Source organism: Salmo salar, chromosome ssa20 (genome assembly GCF_905237065.1).
Source record: "Salmo salar chromosome ssa20, Ssal_v3.1, whole genome shotgun sequence".
NCBI classification, from domain to species: domain Eukaryota; kingdom Metazoa; phylum Chordata; class Actinopteri; order Salmoniformes; family Salmonidae; genus Salmo; species Salmo salar.
Window position 1 is genome coordinate 24115157 of NC_059461.1, and position 23557 is coordinate 24138713.

The 23557-nt window shown below is 46.2% G+C and overlaps 1 pseudogene across 1 annotated transcript in view; it reads left to right on the forward strand.

Annotated features, from left to right (window-relative positions):
* Nucleotides 1-445: 445 nt before the first annotated feature.
* Nucleotides 446-23557, forward strand: part of LOC106580214 (calcineurin-binding protein cabin-1-like) — a 150290-nt pseudogene continuing 127178 nt past the window's right edge. The window contains exons 1-18 of the transcript XR_006761094.1: nucleotides 446-472; nucleotides 9515-9695; nucleotides 12042-12171; nucleotides 12272-12404; nucleotides 12574-12860; nucleotides 13133-13252; nucleotides 13420-13467; nucleotides 13589-13806; nucleotides 13959-14050; nucleotides 14150-14312; nucleotides 14538-14677; nucleotides 14837-14997; nucleotides 15192-15642; nucleotides 18604-18719; nucleotides 18888-19049; nucleotides 19652-19858; nucleotides 22806-22966; nucleotides 23260-23530. The product of XR_006761094.1 is annotated as a calcineurin-binding protein cabin-1-like (transcript). The remainder of the gene's footprint in view (nucleotides 473-9514; nucleotides 9696-12041; nucleotides 12172-12271; nucleotides 12405-12573; nucleotides 12861-13132; nucleotides 13253-13419; nucleotides 13468-13588; nucleotides 13807-13958; nucleotides 14051-14149; nucleotides 14313-14537; nucleotides 14678-14836; nucleotides 14998-15191; nucleotides 15643-18603; nucleotides 18720-18887; nucleotides 19050-19651; nucleotides 19859-22805; nucleotides 22967-23259; nucleotides 23531-23557) is intronic.

Genomic DNA, 23557 nt, shown 5'->3' on the forward strand with positions numbered 1-23557 from the left:
TATTACTCATAAAAACAACGTGGATTTTCCTGTATCTGGTATTCAGAATAGGCACTAGATATACCATGCCACCTCTCAAACACGCCAAACAATCTCTACACACAGTGGTCACAGCTTGGGGAAGCTTTATGAAGACAGGCTAAAGTTGTGAATGTAATGATATTTTATTTTTATAAATCATTTTGACAGTAACACCCCGAAAACTCTTCCATAAAGCTTATTAATTTCCACATGTACTAGGAAGCTAAGTGTCTGTTTCTTGACTGAAAAAATGCCTCAGGCATTGAACATTTTTTTTTTAACTGATTGAAAGTAAGGGGATATCGGTGAACAAATGCTGTGGTCAAGGCTACGACGGCGCCAGTGCAATGAGTTGAGCTTACTCAGGTGTTTAAAAGCACATATCAGACCAAGAGCATAAAAGTCGATTTATGCTTGATCTGGAATGTGGTCCAGAGACTCCATACGGAGGGTGTGACGCAATTACGGAGCCTCCAGAGGCTTGTGTTGGCCAAGTCAAGCTCCGTACCACATAGCCGTGCCCCTCCCAAATTTTGTTACAAATGCTCTGTATAGCTACGCATTGACATAATTGATTGACTGTAGGTGTGCGCAGTATGTCCTGAATAAGCATAAACTCACTTCTTTCACAACAGCTCTGCTCTGCAACGCGCAATTAGTATGAATGCTCTTACTTCTGCAGAGGCCACATCGCAGTAAATGCTGTACGGCCAATACAGCATTTACTGTATTGGCCGTACAGCTTTAATGCTTCAATAGTTCTTTATAAGTTTTAGTGTAGAAAATTATCTTCCCGCAGAAACGACAGTTACAGGGATGGTAAAAAACGACTCGATTGCCATAGCAACATAAGGGAAACTGGGCAGAAGCGAGTGGTGCTTCAAATACAGCAGTTCTGTTACCTGCCTCAACACATTACGGAAAGAAATTAACTGTATAGGAAGCTCTGGGGAAAGGTCATCTAGATACTGGACAGCCAATAAATTGGCAGATGCAAAGAGATTATCATCATTAGCGGACAACAGTTATTGAGGGCTTGAACAAAAAAAGCGGTTTGCGATTTTGTTCGTACTGGTGAACCCCGTTTGACTTGTGTGGATGAAAATCAACCACAAACAGCCCTTATCTCTGGTATATCTTGGCATCCATCATTCAAGACTAACATGCTGACCAACAGTGGCGTGTATTCATGGGTGCCAAGGGAAGTCAGACTTCCCCAAATATTTGACCAATAAAAAAATACAAATTATAAAATCATTAATTTCTCTTTCGTCTCGCTCTTTGTTTTCGTAATTTTACGGCAATTAGCAAGTGGCTGAATCTCACCTGAGAAATCATCTGAGCGAGGGAAACAGTGCACCTCTGTCCTAGTATGTGTAGCCCATGTATCTGATGCTGTCTGGACCAAAAGAGTATAACATCTTGAGGCCGTAGCATTTGATTGATTGATGCCAGCAAGTATTTAGCCACCCTTGATAAAAAATTATAAAACAATTAACCAATCAGCATTGAGCTGGGCTCAGCTCAATGTAATTAAATACATGTTTTGCTCCATGAAGTAATCCAACAATGTGTACGCCGCCATCTTGTCTATTTCAAATCTTAATCTCTTATTGATTGAGACAGGAGGGTGTCCAACCCAAAGTGCCGCATGTCATGAGTGCAACTGTCACTACTTCTGCCGAAGTCGGACGCCTTGTTTGGGCGGCGTTCGGCAGTCGACGTCACCGGCTTTCTAGCCACCGCCGATCCATTTTTCATTTTCCATTTGTTCTGTCTTTGTCTTACACACCTGGCTTCACTCAACTAATTACTTGTTTATTATTTAACCATGGACCAAGTGTTGGCGCGAATGGAGAGCTGGGAGAGAAGCGCTCCCCCCACCACATCTGCAGCTGTCCTACAACCTGCGCCCCTACCAGCGCCGACGGCGCCCAGCCCCAGCGGGATTAAGCTCGCGCTCCCGGGGGAGTACGATGGGACGGCCACTGGGTGTAAGGGGTTCCTGCTCCAGTTGGAGCTTTACCTGGCGACCGTTCGCCCTACTCCCTCGGGAGAGGAAAGCGTCAGCGTCCTCGTCTCCTGTCTCACGGGGAAAGCCCTAGAATGGGCCAACGTCATCTGGGAGGGTCCGGACTCTGCAAGGGACCATTACCCAGAGTTCACCCGCCGCTTCCGTGCTGTGTTCGATCATCCACCGGAGGGCAAAGCGGCGGGTGAGCGGCTGTTCCATTTGAGACAGGAGACGAGGAGTGCGCAGGACTTCGCGCTGGAGTTCCGGACCCTGGCCGCTGGAGCGGGGTGGAATGAAAGGGCCCTGATGGATCATTATCGGTGTAGTCTGAGAGAGGACGTCCGCCGGGAGCTGGCATGTAGGGACACTACCATGACACTGGACCAACTCATAGATCTGTCCATCAGATTGGACAACTTGCTGGCTGCCCGTGGGCGTCCCGATCGGGCCCTGTTCATTCCACCTCCCAGCACTCCTGCTCCAATGCCCATGGAGATAGGGGGTGCTGCAGCTAGGAAGACTGGAGGGGGAGTCTTCTCCTGTGCCCACTGTGGTCAGAGAGGACACACTGCCGACCGGTGCTGGAGAAGCTCGTCCGGGAGTCAAGAGGGCAGGCAGAGCACTACTCCGACACCTCAGGTGAGTCAGCACCAGCCTCACCCAGAGCCCCCTGTCGGCCACATGCATGTAGTGGTTTCTTTCCCTGAGTTTTCCCCTCATTCCCAGCATAAGGCGCTAGTCGATTCAGGCGCGGCTGGGAGTTTTATGGACCGTGGGGTCGCAACTAAGTTAGGGATTCCTTTGGTTCAGTTGGACCAACCCTTCCCCGTGCACGCCTTAGACTGTTGACCACTTGGGTCAGGGCTGGTCAGGGAGGCCACAGTTCCACTGGTCATGGTAATGCGGGGGGGTCATGAGGAGCAGATTAGCCTCTTCCTCATTGATTCCCCTGCGTTTCCGGTGGTGCTGGGGATTCCCTGGCTGGCCAATCACAATCCTAAGATTTCGTGGAGACAGAGGGCTCTTAAGGGGTGGTCGAAGGAGTGCTCAGGCAGATGTGTAGGGGTTTCCATCAGTGCGACTATGGTGGAGAGTCCAGATCAAGTCTCTACCGTGCGCATTCCCTCAGAATATGCCGATTTGGCTATCGCCTTCAGTAAAACGAAGGCGACTCTATTACCACCTCATCGACGATGAGATTGTGCGATAAACCTCCAGGTTAACGCTGCACTTCCCAGGAGTCACGTGTATCCCCTGTCTCAGGAGGAGACGGTGGCTATGGAGACATACGTCACTGAGTCCTTGAGGCAGGGATACATTCGGCCATCCAAATCACCTGTCTCCTCGAGCTTCTTTTTTGTGAAGAAGAAGGAGGGAGGTTTGCGTCTGTGCATTGACTATAGAGGTCTAAATTCCATCACTGTGGGTTTCAGTTACCCACTACCTCTCATCGCTACGGCGGTGGAGTCATTTCACAGGGCACACTTCTTCACAAAACTGGATCTCAGGAGCGCGTACAATTTGGTGCGTATCCGAGATGGGGACGAGTGGAAAACCGCATTTAGTACCACATCTGGCCAGTATGAGTACCTCGTCATGCCATATGGGTTGAAGAATGCTCCAGCCGTCTTCCAATCCTTTGTAGACGAGATTCTCTGGGACCTGCTAGGTCAGGGTGTGGTGGTGTACATCGATGACATTCTGATCTACTCCACCACACACGCTGCGCATGTGTCTCTAGTGCGTAAAGTGCTTGGGCGACTGTTGGAGCATGACCTGTACGTCAAGGCCGAGAAATGTGTGTTCTCCAAACAAGCCGTCTCTTTCTGGGGTATCGCATTTCCACATCCGGGGTGGTGATGGAATGTGACCGCATTTCGGCCGTGCGTAATTGGCCGACTCCGACCACGGTTAAGGAGGTGCAGCGGTTCTTAGGGTTTGCCAATTACTACCGGAGGTTTATCCGGGGCTTTGGGCAGGTGGCGGCTCCCATTACCTCACTGATGAAGGGGGGGCCGGTGCGGTTGCGGTGGTCGGCGGAGGCGGACAGAGCTTTTGGTCGGCTGAAGACTCTGTTTACCGATGCTCCTGTGCTGGCGCATCCGGACCCCTCTTTGCCATTCATAGTGGAGGTGGACGCGTCCGAGGCTGGGGTTGGAGCCGTGCTGTCACAGTGCTCGGGCGCGCCCCCGAAGCTTCGCCCCTGCGCTTTCTTTTCGAAGAAGCTGAGTCCGGCGGAGCGTAACTATGATGTGGGGGACAGTGAGTTGCTGGCTGTGGTAAGGGCCCTGAAGGTGTGGAGACATTGGCTTGAGGGGGCGCAACACCCTTTTCTCATCTGGACTGACCACCGTAATCTGGAGTACATCCGGGCGGCGAGGAGACTGAACCCTCGTCAAGCTAGGTGGGCTATGTTTTTCACGAGATTCCAGTTTACTATCTCGTATATACCAGGTTCCCGAAACACTAAGGCCGACGCACTGTCTCGTCTCTACGATACCGAGGAACGGTCCATCGACCCCACTCCCATACTTCCGGCCTCCTGTCTGGTGGCACTGGTGGTCTGGGAGGTGGACGCGTACATCGAGCGGACGTTACAGTCAGAACCTACTCCACCTCAGTGTCCTGCGGGTCAGAAGTACGTCCCGCTCGGCGTCCGTGACCGATTGATCAGGTGGTCGCACACGCTACCCTCCTCGGGTCATCCAGGGATTGAGCGGACGGTGCTGGGTCTTAGAGGGAAGTACTGGTGGCCCACATTGGCGAAGGACATGAGGTTCTATGTCTCTTCCTGTTCGGTGTGCGCCAATGTAAGGCTCCTAGACACCTGCCTAGAGGGAAACTACAGCCCCTCCCCGTTCCACAGCGGCCGTGGTCCCACCTGTCGGTGGATTTCCTCACCGATCTCCCGCCGTCTCAGGGGAACACCACGATCCTGGTCGTTGTGGATCGGTTCTCTAAGTCCTGCCGTCTACTCCCTTTGCCTGGTCTTCCTACGGCCCTACAGACCGCGGAGGCCCCGTTTACTCACGTCTTCCGGCACTACGGGGTGCCTGAGGACATCGTCTCTGATCGGGGTCCCCAGTTTACATCCCGGGTGTGGAGGGCGTTTATGGAGCGACTGGGGGTTTCGGTCAGTTTGACCTCAGGTTTTCACCCCGAGAGTAATGGGCAGGTGGAGAGAATTAATCAGGATGTGGGCAGGTTTCTGCCGGGAGAGTGGGCGAGGTTCGTGCCATGGGCCGAGATGGTGCAGAACTCTCTCCACCACTTCTCTACTAACCTGTCGCCCTTTCAGTGTGTGTTGGGTTACCAGCCGGTCCTGGTGCCCTGGTATCAGAGCCAGACTGAGGCTCCTGCGGTGGAAGACTGGGTGCAGCGCTCAAAGGAGACCTGGAGCGCCGTCCAGGAATCCCTTAAACGGGCTGGTGGACGGCAAAAGGAGAGCGCTGACTGCCGCCGCAGTGAGGCCCCCGTGTTCACACCGGGGGACAGGGTCTGGCTCTCGACCCGGAACCTGCCCCTCCGCCTGCCCTGCCGGAAGCTGGGTCCGCGATTTGTGGGGCCATTTAAAGTCCTGAGGAGGATAAACGAGGTGTGTTATAGGTTACAGCTCCCCTCTTATTACCGTATTAACCCCTCGTTTCATGTGTTTCTCCTCAGGCCGGTGGTAGCTGGTCCACTGCAGGACGTTGAGGTGCAGGAGGTGCCTCGGCAGCCCCTGGACATTGGGGGGGCCCCGGCGTACACAGTGCGTTCCATCTTGGACTCCAGGCGCCGGGTAGGGGGCCTGCAGTACCTCGTGGACTGGGAGGGGTACGGTCCGGTGGAGAGGTGCTGGGTACCGGTGGAGGACATCCTGGACCCATCACTGTTGCGGGAGTTCCACAGCCTCCATCCGGATTGCCCTGCGCCTCGCCCTCTGGGTCGTCCTCGAGGCCGGCGTCGGCGTGCTGTGGGAGCCGTGCGTCAGGGGGGGATACTGTCACAACGTCTACGGAAGGTGGCTCCTCTCCCAGTTCGGGCGATGCTCGGCGGTCGTCATCGCCTGCCTACTAGTGGAACACGGGTCGTCTAATGGGGACCAAGACGCGGCGTGTGACGTGCTCATATTTACTTTTATTTAACACAAAATCAAACAAACAACAAAACGACCGTAAACAGTCCTGTCAGTTACAACATACACAAAACAGGAAACAACCACCCACAAAACACAGGAAAAAACACCCCTACTAAATAGGACCTTCAATTAGAGGCAACGAGGAACAGCTACCTCCAATTGAAGGTCAACCCAAGAAACTAAACATAGAAATAGACACACTAGAATAAACATAGAAATATATTAATATAGAACATAAACCAAAAACCCCAAAACACATAAAACAAACATCCCCTGCAACGCCCTGACCAAACTACAATAACAAATAACCCCCTTTACTGGTCAGGACGTGACAACTAGCTGCCACCGATCCCCTTTTCATTTTAGTTTGGTGATGTCTGTTTTGTGTGAGCACCTGTTATGAGTTAGTTCGTTAGTGGGGGTATTTAGTCTGTCGTTCTAGGTTTAGGTTTGTGCGGGATTGTTTGTGTTTTCTGTCGTGGGGTTTGGGGATTGTTTTTTCTCTGCTGTATTTCGTTGCAAGGACGGTTTTCCCTGGGCTGTGTCCCGACTCAGTTCTGGTGTATTTTGCCCTATTTGGATTCCTTGTTCCCTGCCTAGTGTTCGGCATTTTTTGACTTGGCATCTATTAAACGTGCTACATGTACCTTTGGTCTCCTGCGTCTGACTTCACCCCTCCTGCACTTCTATAGTATCCTGACATCTGTTCCCCATGTTGTGTTTGTGAGTGATTGTTTGTTGTAATTCGGTCCGTCTTTGTGGGCTCGTGATTTTCTTTGTATATTTGTCTTTTTTGAGTAAAGGCGCCGGGGCCACTGGGCTTCCTCTCACTACCATATTTGCGAATGAGTAGAAACGCCAAGTGGATGCTTCACATTTATACATCAGGTGAAATATCTTTCTCATTGTTCTATCTGTGCTATCAATATTAGGAGTCTGGAGAGAAGATTCATCATGTCCTCTGCCCAGATACGTGTGTGTTCAAAACAACTGGGAAATCTCAGACTTCAGTGCGATCAAGACAACTGGGAACTCCCCTCTAAAAACGAGCCCGACTGGGATTTTTTTTTTTAATGGTCATCCTATTCGGAATTCCAAGTTGGAAGCGCACACTTCCTTTTTAGAGTTCCTACTTTCTGACCTGAAGATCACTGACATAATGATATGACCAAAGGTTTTCCTGAGTTTCCATTTGTCTGGAAATGCCGCGTTCAAAACAACTGGGAACTCGGAATTCCCTGACTTCAGTGCGTTCAAGACAACTGTGAACTCTGAAGAAAATGAGGTCCGACCGGGAAAAATCGTTTTGAATGGTCACCCAACTCGGAATTCCAACTCGGGAACTCGGGCCTGTTTCTAGAGCTCAGACTTTCCGACCTGAAGATCACAGATGTCATGATTTGCCCTCGTATTTTTCAGAGTTCCCAGTTGTTTTGAACGCACCACAAGCACAATTTTTTCCCCCCTGAGTTCCCATTTGTCTTGAAAGCACACACTTTTTTGGGGTCAAATCATAGCATCAGTGATCTTCAAGTCGGAGCTCTATAAAGATACCAGAGTTTCCGACTTGGAATTCCAAGTTGGATGAGCTGTTTTTTTTTGTTCAGTTCCCAGTTGTCTTGAATGCACTGAAGTCAGAAGTCTGAGATTTGAACGCGGCAATGGTTCAGGGTATCGCTAGCTACCATGATTCATAGGGTTATCACAATGACTGTATAAATGAATGGACAAAGCCATCGATCACGTGACACCATTCATTCCTACAGTATATGAATAATAATGCTGCATTCACGTTGTGTCGGAAACTCTGAAATTTCCGACTTGCTAACCTAGTTGGAAGAGTCGGATCCCGAGTTTCCCACTTGGGAGGTACCAGAATCAGCCAATAGGAAGCTCTACGCAAATAACTTACATTAATTTGAACTCGCACACAGATTCTGACATGAGGTGAACGTGACATCAATAGTGCATTTGAATCCCAGGAAGTTGGTTAAGATGGCATCTAATGGGAGATTTATGTAGACTTGTGCCACATTCAAGACAACTTGGAACTTGCGGCAACTGACTTCAGTGTGTTCAAGACAACTGGGGACTTGGAAAAACGAGCTCTGACTGGGAAAAATTGCTTTGAAAGGTCATTCAACTCAGAATTCCAAGTTGGAAACTCGGCCATCTTCCTAGAGCTCCCACTTTCCGACCTAAAGATCACTGACGTCACAAGCTACTAAATTATCCTTATAACTTTTGTGTGCGATTAAAAAAACTGGCTCAGCTAGTTAAATAAATATTATTATTATTATAGTTATTGAGATGAGCGAGATGCAAGACTTCGCGCTCATACAGTCACACACAGTATCTGCAGATATGCATGGGTTCGCTTCACACTGTTCACAGCGTTGTAGCCAGCGCACCAAAAAAGTGGAGAAGTTGAGCCTCACGCTTCAATGCTCTTAGTTGTTGTGGAAATTGACCCACTAGGTGGTTTACTTTCTGCATGTAGGCTACGTCATTATGACTAACTTAAAAATAATCGGTACAAGGACATACAGTACCAGTCTAAAGTTTGGACACCACACCTCAGGGTTTTTCTTTATTTTTACTATTTTCAACATTGTAGAATAATAGTGAAGACGTCAAAACTATGAAATAACACATGGAATCATGTAGTAGCCCAAAAAAGTGTTAATCAAATCAAAATATATTTTATATGAGATTCTTCAAAGTATCTAGCCTTTGCCTTGATGACAGCTTTGCACACCCTTGGCATTCTCTCAACCAGCTTCATGAGGTAGTCACCTGGAATGCATTTCAATTAACACTTGGGCCTTGTTAAAAGTTAATTTGTGGAATGTCTTTCCTTAATGCGTTTGAGCCAATCAGTTGTGTTGTGACAAGGTGGGGGGGGGGTATACAGAAGATAGCCCTATTTGGTAAAATATCATATTATGGCAAGAACAGCTCAAATAAGCAAAGAGAAACGACAGTCTATCATTACTTTTTAAGTTTCTTCAAATGCAGTCAGAAAAACCATCAAGCACTATGATAAAACTGGCTCTCATGAGGACGGCCACAGGAAAGGAAGACCCAGAGTTACCTCTGCTACAGAGGATAAGTTAATTAGAGTTACCAGCCTCAGAAATTGCAGCCCAAATAAATGCTTCACAGAGTTCAAGTAACATACACATCTCAACGTCAACTGTTCAGAGGAGTGCGTGAATCAGGCCTTCATGGTTGAATTGCTGCACAGAAACCACTACTAAAGGACACAAGTAGGAAGAAGAGACTTGTTAAGCAACATTTTTGTGGTAAACAAAATAAGTTTGTTCAAGTGTGACTTGAAGGTATATGTTTTCTCATAGGCTGTGATGCTGGATTCCACAGATGTGAACATATGGTACAAGATTGGTCAGGTGGCTGTGCGACTGCTGCGCATTCCATTGGCGCGGCATGCCTTTGAGGAGGGTCTGCAATGTAACCCCGACCACTGGCCCTGTCTGGACAACGTCATTACTGTTGTCTACATACTCAGTGACTACAGCTGTGAGTCGTTCCTCTGTCACTATGTAAAGGATTTACATGTTTTATTTATTTAACCTTTATTTAACTACGCAAGTCAGTTAAGAACAAAATATTATTTACAATGACGGCCTAAACCGGACGACGCTGGGCCAATTGTGCGCCGCCCTGTGGGACTCCCAATCACGGCCGGTGATGATACAGCCTGATACAGCCTCGAACCAGGGTCTGTAGTGACACCTCTAGCACTGAGATGCAGTGCCTTAGACCGCTGTGCCACTCAGGAGCCCAAGGATGAACTAATGATGTTAATGAGAGGTCCAGGTGTGCAAAAATGAGGGGGAAATAATTATCAATAACACTTTATTTGCTCTACAGACTATCAGTAACATTTCAACTAACTCTATTAGAGGTCGACCAATTAATCGGCATGGCCGATCAATCTTCACATAATCACTAGTTAACTACACATGGTTGATGATATTACTAGGCTAAATAGTTTGTCCTGCATTGCATATAATCAATGTGGCGCCTGTTGATTTATCATCGAATCACAGCCTACTTCAACTTCGCCAAACGGGTGATGATTTATGATTTAACAAAAGCGCATTCGCGAAAAAAGAACAATCGTTGCATTGATGTTTATGGTCCGGTACATTTGTGCATTTCTTAAAATCAATACACAGAAGTATAATGTTTTAAACCTGCATATTTAGTTAAAACAAATTCATGTTAGCAGGCAATATTAACTAGGGAAATTGTGTCACTTCTCTTGTGTTCAGTGCAAGCAGAGTTGGGTATATGCGACCATTTCTTCCTTACAAAGGCAGTAATTAATTTGCCAGAATTTTACATAGTTATGACATAACATTGAAGGTTGTGCAATGTAACAGCAATATTTAGACTTAGGGTTGCCACCCATTCGATAAAATACGGAACGGTTCCGTATTTCACTGAAAGAATAAACGTTTTGTTTTCGAAATGAAAGTTTCTGGATTTGACCATATTAATGACCAAAAGCTCGTATTTCTGTGTGTTTATTATATTATAATAATCTCAATGATTTGATATTTGATAGAGCAGTCTGACTGAGCGGTGGTAGGCAGCAGCAGGTTCGTAAGCATTCATTCAAACAGCACTTTACTGCGTTTGCCAGCAGCTCTTAGCAATGCTTGATGCACATTGCTGTTTATGACTTCAAGCCTATCAACTCCTGAGATTAGACTGGCAACACTAAAGTGCCTATAAGAACATCCAATAGTCAAAGGTATATGAAATACAAATGGTATAGAGAGATATAGTCCGCGTCATAATTCCTATAATAACTACAGCCTAAAACTTCTTAACTGGGAATATTGAAGAACTGGTAATATTGAACCACCAGCTTTTATATGTTCTCATGTTCTGAGCAAGGAACTTAAACGTCAGCTTTTTTACATGGCACATATTGCACTTTTACGTTCTTCTCCAACACTGTGTTTTTTCATTATTTAAACCAAATTGAACATGTTTCATTATTTATTTGAAACCAAATAGATTTTAATTATGTATTATATTAAGTTAAAATAAGTGTTCATTGTTCATTCAGTATTGTTGTAATTGTCATTATTACAAATATAAATATATATAAATCGGCTGATTAATCGGTATCGGCTTTTTTGGTCCTCCAATAATCGGTATCGGCGTTGAAAAATCAGAATTGGTCGACCTCTACTATCTATTAACCCTAGTCCTAAAGTTAACCTTAACCCTTAAGGCATCTGCATGCTTCAGTTCGGCTGGCGGCTAGGCGAACTGAACAAGTGTGCTCTCATACTCACTTAAAAGACATTTGCTTGAAAAAACGAGAAAAAAGTGGCAATAGCACTGTTTGTCCATTTTGAGATGCCGTAGCCAGTATACAAAATAGTCTGAATTAATCTAAGATAACTCTCGTTTTTGCAGAGGAGATCTTAGTCGTGCAATTTTATATCTAACAAAGATGTTTGGAGCAGTATTTCTTAATGAAATAATGTGTATGAAAATGAGTCGTCTCTCGACTATCACCGACGATGGGGCGTAGACTTCTGCTACTGACTTCGGTTTGCCTCAAGAAAAAACGGTGTGCCCGAACAACCGTTACCAAAGTCCAAAACGAGCAAAGAAATGTCACAATGTCATAATATATGCACAAACTCTTCTGAACTGTTTCGTCTGGAAAGCATGCGGACGCCTTTTCCCTAACCCTTATTCTAAACCTAACCTTAGCAAGTAGTTGCTTATAAACAGATAGTTTGTTGATAGTATGACCGTCTGTAGAGCATCTATAGATGGACTTTCCGGACTATCCAAGTAAAGTGTTACCTAACTATCTATCATAATATTTTCCAGGCTGTTTGTATTTCATCAGCAAAGCCCTGGAAAAGGATCATTGTTACACCAAAGGGCTGGTGTTGAAGGAAAATATCTTTGAAGAGCAGCCTTGTTTCAAGAGGGACTCCGTGCAAATGCTACTGAAGTGGTACGGCCCTACTTCTATCCACCTGTCTACTTATCATAAATGTGTGCTATCATTCAACCGTCCACATGGTCTTGATCTTGACCTCATGCTCCATCTGCAGTGACATGTCCATTCACTATGTGGAGGAGACCCAGGCCATTGTGGAGGAGGCAATGGATCTGTGACGGTGCAGACAGGCTCTCTCTGCCCAGGAACTCAGACCTGGTGCTGGTACAAACTATCCTCTGTTTCTCGTGAGTCTTCACATTTACCCCCCCCCCTTGTAGTTTCATGGGAGACAGTTGCTGTTAATATTCAAACACGCATTTGTTTTTTTGCAGTTGACTCGCTTGCTGTTCATTGTGATTAAGGGTAAGAATGTATTGTTTTAATTGACTAAAAACATTTTGGACTTATTCTCAGGTGTTAGAATGTGGGAGAGAGCCTCCTTGCCATGTACAGACATCAGACCACCTGCGAGCCGCCATGCCCAAGCCTGGGCCGCAGGATCAACCTGTCCCAGTACCGCAACCCCAACTGCCTCCAGGCCTTGCCTCCTGAGCCCTGCCCTCCTCCTGTCAGTGAGATCAAGACCATCCCCAGCAGCAGCCCCAGCATCTCCCTGCCTCCACTCCCTGTCCCTGAGCCATCAGCACTGTCCCAGCCCAGTCCTCTGGTTCAGATAACACAAACTACAGCCCCCTCTGTTGGTCAGTAGCTTCTTTTCATCTAGTTTAGCATGTCAATTCCATTGATTTGCAAGCATGAAACCATTTAGATAACATCAAATTGACCGGTTTATTGTATACTCTGATAATGCGTTTTATTGTTTAAGGATCAATTTGTGCCCTCACAGCTATGGAAACCTTGCTCACTGAAAAGAAGAATGTGAAGAAGGCCCCTGAGAGGAGACACATAATGGAGGAAAGCGGAGACACTGCCAACACATTGCAAGTATATATTCTTATCGGATGATAACTAGGTTCTTCCGTTCCACTCAGACTGAAGAAGTTTGACCTTGAGGATGATGACGAGAGCCTGAGTAACCTGGAGGCCCAGTGTGAAATCAAGCAGGACTTCCAGCTGCTCCATGGCACAAGCTGCATGCCTTTCAGACTACTGAATACATGGAATCAGGTACATGTCTTATGTAAATGATGTCACGCTGCTTGCTTAGCGAGTACAGCTTCCTCCTTATTCGGTTTATACTGAGGCTCGAACCCAGGACCTCTGCCTCACAAACTGCATCATGTGATCCCCCTCCTGAAGCGTCTTACCCATTCGTCTCCCTGAAAAGCTAGCTATTCAGCAGCGCAAGTGGAGTGAGTTTCACAGATCCCCATCTGCAACATTTACACAATTCTCTGACTGAAATGCAGAGTCGGGATGTCAAACATCTCATGGGATTTACATTGTCTTACTCTTTCCTCATCCCCAGAACAACAGGATGTCCACAACTTCCTGATCAATAATATGAGCAACGGTGGGATATTAGAGATGACGATGCGCTATCTGAAAGCGGTGGGTCAGAGGTTCATGGAGGAGTGGCCTCGTGGGCTGACTGCAGTGGTGCAGGAGGTGTATCATAGTTGGAGGAAGCACAGTAGTGGCCGGCCCAACCCTCTACTCCGCAACTGCAGTAATCAACACAAATGGGTATAGAACATCTATTCTGACTCTTCTGATTTATTACTTTATTGACAGCGTTTTTAATTGAAAAACTTACATCTCTGCCTGTGTTTTTTACATTCCACCTAATGTGAATGTCAAGCTGTCTGTAAAAGAGTTGTGATTGGTGCTTTATGCAGGAAATGTCGCTGATAAGCCTATCATGTATGGAGATTCAGTTGGAGCAGTGGTCTCACAGCAAAGGCAAGAATGGTACGTGTCAAACACATTGGTGTACTTTGGTATTCTTTATGAAATACAGTTTTCTGTTGGTTTCTTTCTTTTACATGAACCATATTGGTATATTCCTTTCTGTGTTTTTATTGTGAAGGGTGCCCAAGAAAGTGCAGTGGGGGCCAGAGCAGTGTTGGTGTGAGTTCCCAGGGCAGCACTCTGAGGGGGACCTGTTACAGCTGGGGAACCTGTTTGAGGAAAACTGGGTGGCTGTGGTGGAGCGTGTTTCCTTGCTCAAGGCATGCTTCTTGGCCCTGCAAGTAACCTTCACATTCATCCTGCATCATAATTTACCCATGTTTCCTTGACTATTTACCATAACACTTGAATATTTGTTTCTAGTATGATACTGAGTTGACCTCTTTCCTCATACATCTCACATATTGGTTTCAATGATTAAGACAAATCAATCTGATCTACATTTTCTATTGACATGTGTAATCCATAACCTAAGACGTGCTTTGTGTGCTTGTGTCATCTCACAGGGAGACCTGGACCAGGCCCTGGAGAGCTATGATATGTGTGCAGGCATGCTGCAGAGATTCACGCACGGACCACAGAGGAGGAAAGGTACACCATCTACCTGCCCAACCTGCGTGCAGATGCAGCCATCTCGGTGGAGGAGGTCAGTGTAAGGGCTGAACAGTAAAACTATAGCACAAATAGTCTATTTGAATAACATGCACCTGGCCCTCAACCATCCCATTAGAGCGTGTAGTTCCCCTGTGGTTTTGAGTTGTCTGGTTCATCAGAAAGCGTTCCCTTCTCCCCATTGCATGGACAGATTGATAAGAAGCTGGTGTCTCTGGAGCATTGTCAGTCCCTGGCGGAGATCCAGCGTCTGAGTCTAGGGACTATGAGTCTGTGGTGCGGCTGCTGCAGCCCACCCTCAGTTATGGCTCTGGGCGGGTCAAGCCTCTGGAGTTTGTCCAGCTGCTGCTGTTGCAGTTTACCTTCTGGATTAATACAGCAATAGATCATTTTGTAGATGTACTGTAGTATTTGTCTTTATTTGGTTCTTTTAGTTTCAACAAGTCTTTCTCTTTACTAATCAGTGTAGTACCAACGTAGGAAAGCAGTATTAAATGTACAATATGTACCATGATGACATTTTTCCTCTTTTCCTGGCGTCTCTGCCCCAGAACACCCTGTTGAAACTGAAGGACTACCGTCAGTGTCTGGAGTTCACCGAGGTTGCCCTGAACGAAGCCCTGCAGCAGCTCAACTCTGTCCCAGTCAGCTCTCACACGGCAAAGGAGGAGTGGTTCTCTACCATCACAACGCTGTTGGGAGGCTTTGAGGTCTGCTTCACAGAGGACCCTCAGCTCCTGAGCAACATCAACCACTACACCAGCATGGTCCAGCTGGCCAACAACCTCATCCGGGTCAACATTCACACTAATATACCTGGTAGACACAGAGTGTGTTTGGAAACAGAAAATGATATATAAATGTGTGCTGTGTCCAGCTCAGCCCTGCCCTGGATTCTCCTGCACCACATCATCAAGCACGAGGAGGCTGCCTTCAACTGCCTGCTTCGCTAGCACATATATTCATAGGGGATGATGAAGGCACATTACATGACCAAATGTATGTGGACACTGCTCATCGAACATCTCATTCCAAAATCATGGGCATTAATATGGACTTGGTCCCGCCTTTGCTGCTATAACAGCCTCCACTCTTCTGGGAAGGCTTTCCCCTAGATGTTTGAACATTGCTACAGGGACTTGCTTCCATTCAGCCACAAGCATTAGTGAGTTCGGGCACTGATGTTGAGCGATTAGCCTGGCTCACAGTCGGCATTCCAATTCATCCCAAAGGTGTTCGTTGGGGTTGAGGTTAAGGCTCTGTGCAGGCTAGTCAAGTTGTTCTTCACCAATCTCGACAAACCATTTCTGTATGAACCTCGCTTTGTGCACAGGGGCAATGTCATGTTGAAACAGGAAAGGCCTTCCCCAAACTGTTGCCACAAAGTTGGAAGCACAGAATCGTCTACAATGTCATTGTATGCTGTAGCGTTAAGATTTCCCTTCACTGGAACTAAGGGACCTAGTCCGAACCATGAAAAACAGCCCCAGACCATTATTCCTTCTCCACCAAACTTTACAGTTGGCACTATTTATTGGGGCAGGTAGTGTACTCCTGGCATCCGCCAAACCTAGATTCGGCGATCGGACTGCCAGATGGTGAAGCGTGATTAAAAATAATCAAATCAAATGTTATTGGTCACATAAACATGGTTAGCAGATGTTAATGCGAGTGTAGCAAAATGCTCTACTTCCGACAGTGCAGTAATATCTAACAAGTAATCTAACAATTCCACAACAACTACCTAATACACACAAATCTAAAGGGATGGAATAAGAATATGTACATAGAAATATATGGATGAGCGATGACCGAGCGGCATATGCAAGATGCAATAGATGGTATAAAATACAGTATATACATATGAGATGAGTAATGTAAGATGTGTAAACAGTATTGAAGTGGAATTATTTAGAGTGCATTGTGTAAAGTGACTAGTGATCCATTTACTAAAGTGGCCAATGATTTGAGTCTGTATGTAGGCAGCAGCATCTCTGTGTTAGTGATGGCTTTTTAACAGTCTGATGGCCTTGAGATAGAAGCTGTTTTTCAGTCTCTCGGTCCCAGCTTTGATGCACCTGTACTGACCTCGCCTTCTGGATGAACAGGCAGTGGGGGGGTGAACAGGCAGTGGCTCGGGTGGTTAATGTCCTTGATGATCTTTTTGGCCTTCCTGTGACATCGGGTGCTGTAGGTGTCCTGGAGGGCAGGTAGTTTGCCCCCGGTGATGCGTTGTGCAGACCGCACCACCCTCTGAGGAGCCTTGCAGGTGAGGGCAGTGTAGTTGCCGTACCAGGCAGCCCGAAAGGATGCTCTCAATTGTGCATCTGTAAAAGTTTTAGGGTTTTAGGTGACAAGCCAAATTTCTTCAACCTCCTGAGGTTGAATAGGTGCTGTTGCACCTTTTCCACACTGTCTGTGTGGGTGGACCATTTCAGTTTGTCTGTGATGTGTACGCCGAGGAACTTAAAACTTTCCACTTTCTCCACTGCTGTCCCGTCGATGTGGATGGGGTGATCCCTCTGCTGTTTCCTGAAGTCCACGATCATTTTTGTTTTGTTGACGGAGTTTTCCTGACATCACACTCTGAGTGCCCTCACCACCTCCCTGTAGGCTGTCTCGTCGTTGTTGGTAATCAAGCCCACTACTGTTGTGTCGTCTGCAAACTTGATGATTGAGTTGGAGGCGTGCATGGCCACGCAGTCATGGGTGAACAGGGAGTACAGGAGGGAGCTGAGGTGTTGTTTCCTACCTTCACCACCTGGGGGCGGCCCGTCAGAAAGTCCAGGACCCAATTTCACAGGGCGGGGTTGAGACCCAGGGCCTCAAGCTTAATGATGAGCTTGGAGGGTACCATGGTGTTGAATGCTGAGCTGTCGTCAATGAACAGCATTCTTACATGGGTATTCCTCTTGTCCAGATGGGATAGGGCAGTGTGATGGCGATTGCATTGTCTGTGGATCTATTGGGACAGTAAGCAAATTGAAGTGGGTCTAGGGTGTCAGGTAAGGTAGAGGTGATATGATCCTTAACTAGCCTCAAAACACTTCATGATAACAAGTGAGTGCTACGGGATGATAGTCATCTAGTTCAGTTACCTTTGCTTTCTTGGGTACATGAACAATGGTGGCCATCTTGAAGCATGTGGGGACAGCAGACTGGGATAGAGAGCGATTGAATATGTCTGTAAACACTCCAGCCAGCTGGTCTGCGCGTGCTTTGAGGACGCAGCTAGGGATGCCGTCTGGGCCGGCAGCCTTGCGAGGGTTAACACATTTAAATGTCTTACTCATGTGGGCCATGGAGAAGGAGAGGAGGGGGCCGCAGTCCTTGGTAGTGGGCTGCATCGGTGGCACTATTATCCTCAAAGCGGGCAAAGAAGGTGTTTAGTTTGTCTGGAAGCAAGACGTCTGTATCTGTGACGTGGCTGGTTTTCTTTTTGTAGTCCTTAATTGCCTGTATACACTGCCACATACGTCTCGTGTCCGGGCCGTTAAATGCGGTGGTTCGCGCTTTGTTTTGCATGAATGCTGCCATCTAGCCACGGTTTCTGGTTAGGGGAGGTTTTAATATTCACAGTGGGTACAACCTCTCCAATGCACTTTATCACTCCAGAGAACGCGTTTCCACTGCTCCAGAGTCCAATGGCGGCGAGCTTTACACCACTCCAGCCGACTCTTGGCATTGTGTATGGTGATCTTAGGCTTGTGTGCGGCTGCTCGATTTTATATACCTGTCTATCTGTCAGTAACGAGGGTGGCTGAAATAGCTGGCTGAAATAGCTGAATCAACTAATTTGAAGGGGTGTCCACATACTTTTGTGTGTATGTATGTGTATATATATCTATATGTGTATGTGGTGGTGGTGAAGTCCATCCTATTCATAACTGCTATAATGCCCTATTTAAATCTATGCTGGAAGCCCTAAAATGTCTTGTTGTTTCCTGTGACTCTCTTCAGATTACTCTAACACCCCCATTCTGCCCTCCTCCCTGATGCTGCTCAACATGGCCCATGAGTACCTGGGCCACCGCTCCTGGTGCTGCAACTCAGATGTTCAGGTGCTATGTGAGTCGGTTAACAGAGCTGAGATTGTGTGGACATCCTCTGTCAGCTCAGTCAATTCTCTGTTTTTGTTTTCCTATGATATGGTTTGAATTAGTTTCTAATGTCTTTCAAAGTATTTGTCAAAGTTTAATCAGGATAGAACTAACCTCATTGTTGTCTTCATGTTCATGGTTCAGGTTCGTGTTCTGAAGAAAGAGCGGTCTCCCTCTAAAGTGGAGGATACTCATCCCTAGAAAGAGGAGATGGAGATGGGCTTGGAGCAGTGCTTCTACTGCCTGTATGCTTACCCCAGCAAGAAGATCATGGCCCGCTATCTAGAGGAGCACTCTGCTCAACAGGTCAAACACCCAGCCCTCTTAATGTTATATTACTGACTGTCAATCCTTCAATGCCATTCACATTTCTGAGGATTAACTGATAGAGATCATGTAATGTATTCAACTGGCCACTAGGTGGCGGTCAATTCCACATTAGGTTGTTTACTCACTGGGATTGGTTTGTAGTGTAACTGTTGTATGCAGTAATTGCATGATGAATAGACTCTGTTCCAAAGGGACAAGGTTCATTAGTTAATGAATGCAGTCCCCCGACTAATTAACTACTGGTTGGTCCACTGAGTCATACGACCCAGGAACTCCACTCGAGCAGGTCAATACAGGAGGAAGAAAGCAATTGATTCACTTTCAGGGAGTTTGAATGAGATTAATTATCTGACTGCCTCTGCATCAGATTGTACCAGCCTGTGCTGTTAGTCCCTTATCATGCTAGAGGGAATCACCAGGGTTTCACTTAGGAAGAGTTGAATCTTAGGGCAAACTCTTTGGTGGCGAGTTTTAAAAAGTGTGTGCATGCGTGCGTTAGTACTAGGATTTTTTTTAACAGTACAATATAAATGTTTTGCTTATCATCATAACTAACTGTGTTTTTCTATGGCGTGCAGGTGGAACTCATGTTCCAGTACTTTAAGCCCAAGACTCTGCCTCAGTTTGACAGCTACAAGACGAGTACGGTGTCTGCTGACCTGGCCAAACTGCTGAAGAGGATCTCTGGCATTGTGTCCTACAGTGACACTCCCATCCTCACTATGGACGAGGTGTCAGCCTACATCGAGGGCACGGCTGGAATCAAATCAAAGTTTATTTGTCACGTACGCCCGAATACAACAGGTGTGGACCTTACAGTGAAATGCTTACTTACAGGCTCTAACCAATAGTGCAAAAAAGGTATTAGGTGAACAATAGGTAAGTAAAGAAATAAAAACAACAGTAAAAAGACAGTGAAAAATAACAGCAGCGAGGCTATATACAGTAGCAAGGCTATAAAAGTAGCGAGGCTACATACAGACACCGGTTAGTCAGGCTGATTGAGGTAGTATGTACATGTAGATATGGTTAAAGTGACTATGCATATATGATGAACAGAGAGTAGCAGTAGCGAAAAGAGGGGTTGGCGGGTTGCGGGACACAATGCAGATAGCCCGGTTAGCCAATGTGCGGGAGTACTGGTTGGTCGGGCCAATTGAGGTAGTATGTACATGAATGTAGAGTTAAAGTGATTATGCATATATGATAAACAGTAGCAGCAGTGTAAAAGAGGGGTGGGGGGGGCACACAATGCAGATCGTTCGAGTAGCCATTTGATTACCTGTTCAGGAGTCTGATTGGGGGTAAAAACTGTTGAGAAGCCTTTTTGTCCAAGACTTGGCACTCCGGTACCGCTTGCCATGCGGTAGTAGAGAACAGTCTATGACTGGGGTGGCTGGGGTCTTTGACAATTTTTAGGGCCTTCCTCTAACACTGCCTGGTGTAGAGGTCCTGAATGGCAGGCAGCTGAGCCCCAGGGATGTACTGGGCCGTACGCACTACCCTCTGAAGTACCTTGCGGTCGGAGGCCGAGCAATTGCCGTACCAGGCAGTGATGCAACCAGTCAGGATGCTCTCGATGTTGCAGCTGTAGAACCTTTTGAGGATCTCAGGACCCATGCCAAATCTTTTTAGTTTCCTAAGGGGGAATAGGCTTTGTCGTGCCCTCTTCACGACTGTCTTGGTGTGTTTGGACCATTCTAGTTTGTTGTTGATGTGGACACCAAGGAACTTGAAGCTCTCAACCTGCTCAACTACAGCCCCGTCGATGAGAATGGGGGCGTGCTCAGTCCTCCTTTTCCTGTAGTCCACAATCATCTCCTTAGTCTTGGTTACGTTGAGGGATAGGTTGTTATTCTGGCACCACCCAGCTAGGTCTCTGACCTCCCTATAGGCTGTCTCGTCGTTGTTGGTGATCAGGCCTACCACTGTTGTGTCTTCTGCAAACTTAATGATGGTGTTGGAGTCATGCCTGGCCATGCAGTCGTGGGTGAACAGGGAGTACAGGAGGGGACTGAGCACGCACCCCTGGGGGGCTCCAGTGTTGAGAATCAGCGTGGCAGATGTGTTGCTACCTACCCTCACCACCTTTAAAGGTCAGTGCAGGGCATTTATGAGTCACAAATGCTAATTATCTGGACGTAGTCATAGCCTGGCTTTACATGTTGCCATGGAGAACTGTTTAGCAGGGTTGGGGTTAATTCCGTAAATTCTATTAGGATTAAATTCCCTCTACCTGTAAATTCAATTTAAATTCCAGGTCACTCTGAATTCCAAGAGTTCAATTCCCAATTCAATATTATCACAAATCCAAATTCCCCCAGGCTTTCAGGCCAATTATGTCACTGTTTAGATACTAGCAATATAGTAATACAAATTGAAATGATTTTTAAACATATCCAGAGGTCCATTTTTGTGCATTAATTCCATTGACTGTGAACTGTACACATATTGAATTCCAAAGATGACTTTTTTTACTATTTCAATTCCAATTCAAACACTCAGAAGTCTCACTCTAATTCTGTAACTTAAAGATTGTTGAAATTTGAATTGATTTCAATGTAAATTCTCCACTTCATGAGTGAATTTATTGGAATTGACCACAACCCTGCTGTTTAGGCCAATACATCACGTCATGACCATTCATTATAGGTGATAACACTGTACAAGTCATTATGCATTGAAATATATAGGTAACTGCCAAAATAAAGGAACCTCCATTATTTCTATTTCAACTTTGCACTTTCTTCCACTACAAATCTACCATTCCAGTGTTTTACTTGCTATATTGTATTTACTTTGCCACCATGGTCTTTTTTGCCTTTACCTCCCTTATCTCACCTCATTTGCTCACATTGTATATAGACTTATTTTTCTACTGTGTTATTGACTGTATGTTTGTTTTACTCCATGTGTAACTCTGTGTTGTTGTATGTGTCGAACTGCTTTGCTTTATCTTGGCCAGGTCGCAATTGTAAATGAGAACTTGTTCTCAACTTGCCTACCTGGTTAAATAAAGGTGAAATTAAAATAAAATAAATAAAAATAGTGTCTTAATAGGGCGTTGAGCCACTACAAGCTGCCAAAACAGCTTCAATGCACCTTGGCATAGATTCTACTAGTGTCTGGAACTCTATTGGAGGGATGCGACGCCATTCTTCCACAAGAAATTAATTTGGTGTTTTGTTGATTGTGGTGAGAAACACTGTCACAGGTGCCGCTCCAGAATCTTCCATAAGTGTTCAATTGGTTTGAGATCTGGTGACTGACTGACTGACACCTACACACTTTAAACCCCCTATGCTCATTTTGAGACCCCGCACTGAGATCTCTTCTTCGACCCATGGTAGCCAAAATAATGGGCAGCTGGGCATTTTTTTATACATGACCCTAAGCATTATGGGATGTTAATTGCTTAATTAACTCAGGAACCACAGCTGTTTGGAAGCACCTGCTTTCAATATACTTTGTATCCCTTATTTCCTTTTATTTTGGCAGTTACATGTCTGATTTACAAATTCAATGCACCTGCACACAATAGCTGAAACCTTTATAAATCACACATTGAGCTAAATGGGAGATTTGGGAGTACTAGTCAGGACCTATCATCTCAAATCAGGATTAGAGAGGATCTCTACATGTATCAGATTCTAGTTGAATCTGTAAGACTGCTGTCAGACCTGACAGTAGCAGCATAGTAGATCATCCAGTCGTTGTGTTCCCACCCAGGAGCCAGTGGCTTGCTTTCCTGAGAGGGGCGCTCCAGCACCCCCTGTTGTCAATGAGATCTTCTACCTCCTGGCTGACTAGCACTTTGAGAACAAGGAGCGGTCCAAGGCCGTTAAGTTCTATATACATGACATCTGTGTCCAAACAGGTCAGGAAGAAAACAAGTAAATGTAATTGTGGTTGTGCTTTTTAAGATACTCATATTACCTTGAGTTGCTTTAAGTATTTTACCTTACAAGTGAATTCCATGTCATGATGATAATGACATTTCCTTGGCATGCTCAATGCTGTGTGTGTGTGTGTGTGTGTGTGTGTGTGTGTGTGTGTGTGTGTGTGTGTGTGTGTGTGTGTGTGTGTGTGTGTGTGTGTGTGTGTGTGTGTGTGTGTGTGTGTGTGTGTGTGTGTGTGTGTGTGTGTGTGTGTGTGTTGACTCGTGGGTTGACATGGCTCTGGCGAGGGCCCGCCACATCCAGGACAAGTTAAACTCTATTGAACTAAAGAGGGATGGCCCCATCCAGGACAAGCTAAACTCCAACGAATTGAAGAGCGATGGCCCCATGTGGAAGCACTCCATGGCTGTGCTCAAATGCTTTAAGAGGGCCCTGGCTCTGTGGATCGAGTACGGTACCATGTCCTATGCCCTGTACTCCTTCACCTCGCGCCAACTCAAACAGTGGAGAAACGAGCTACCCTCCGAGGTCATCAAACCGGTGCAGTGGGCAACCAGTGTATAGAATACTCATATGCACTGTGTT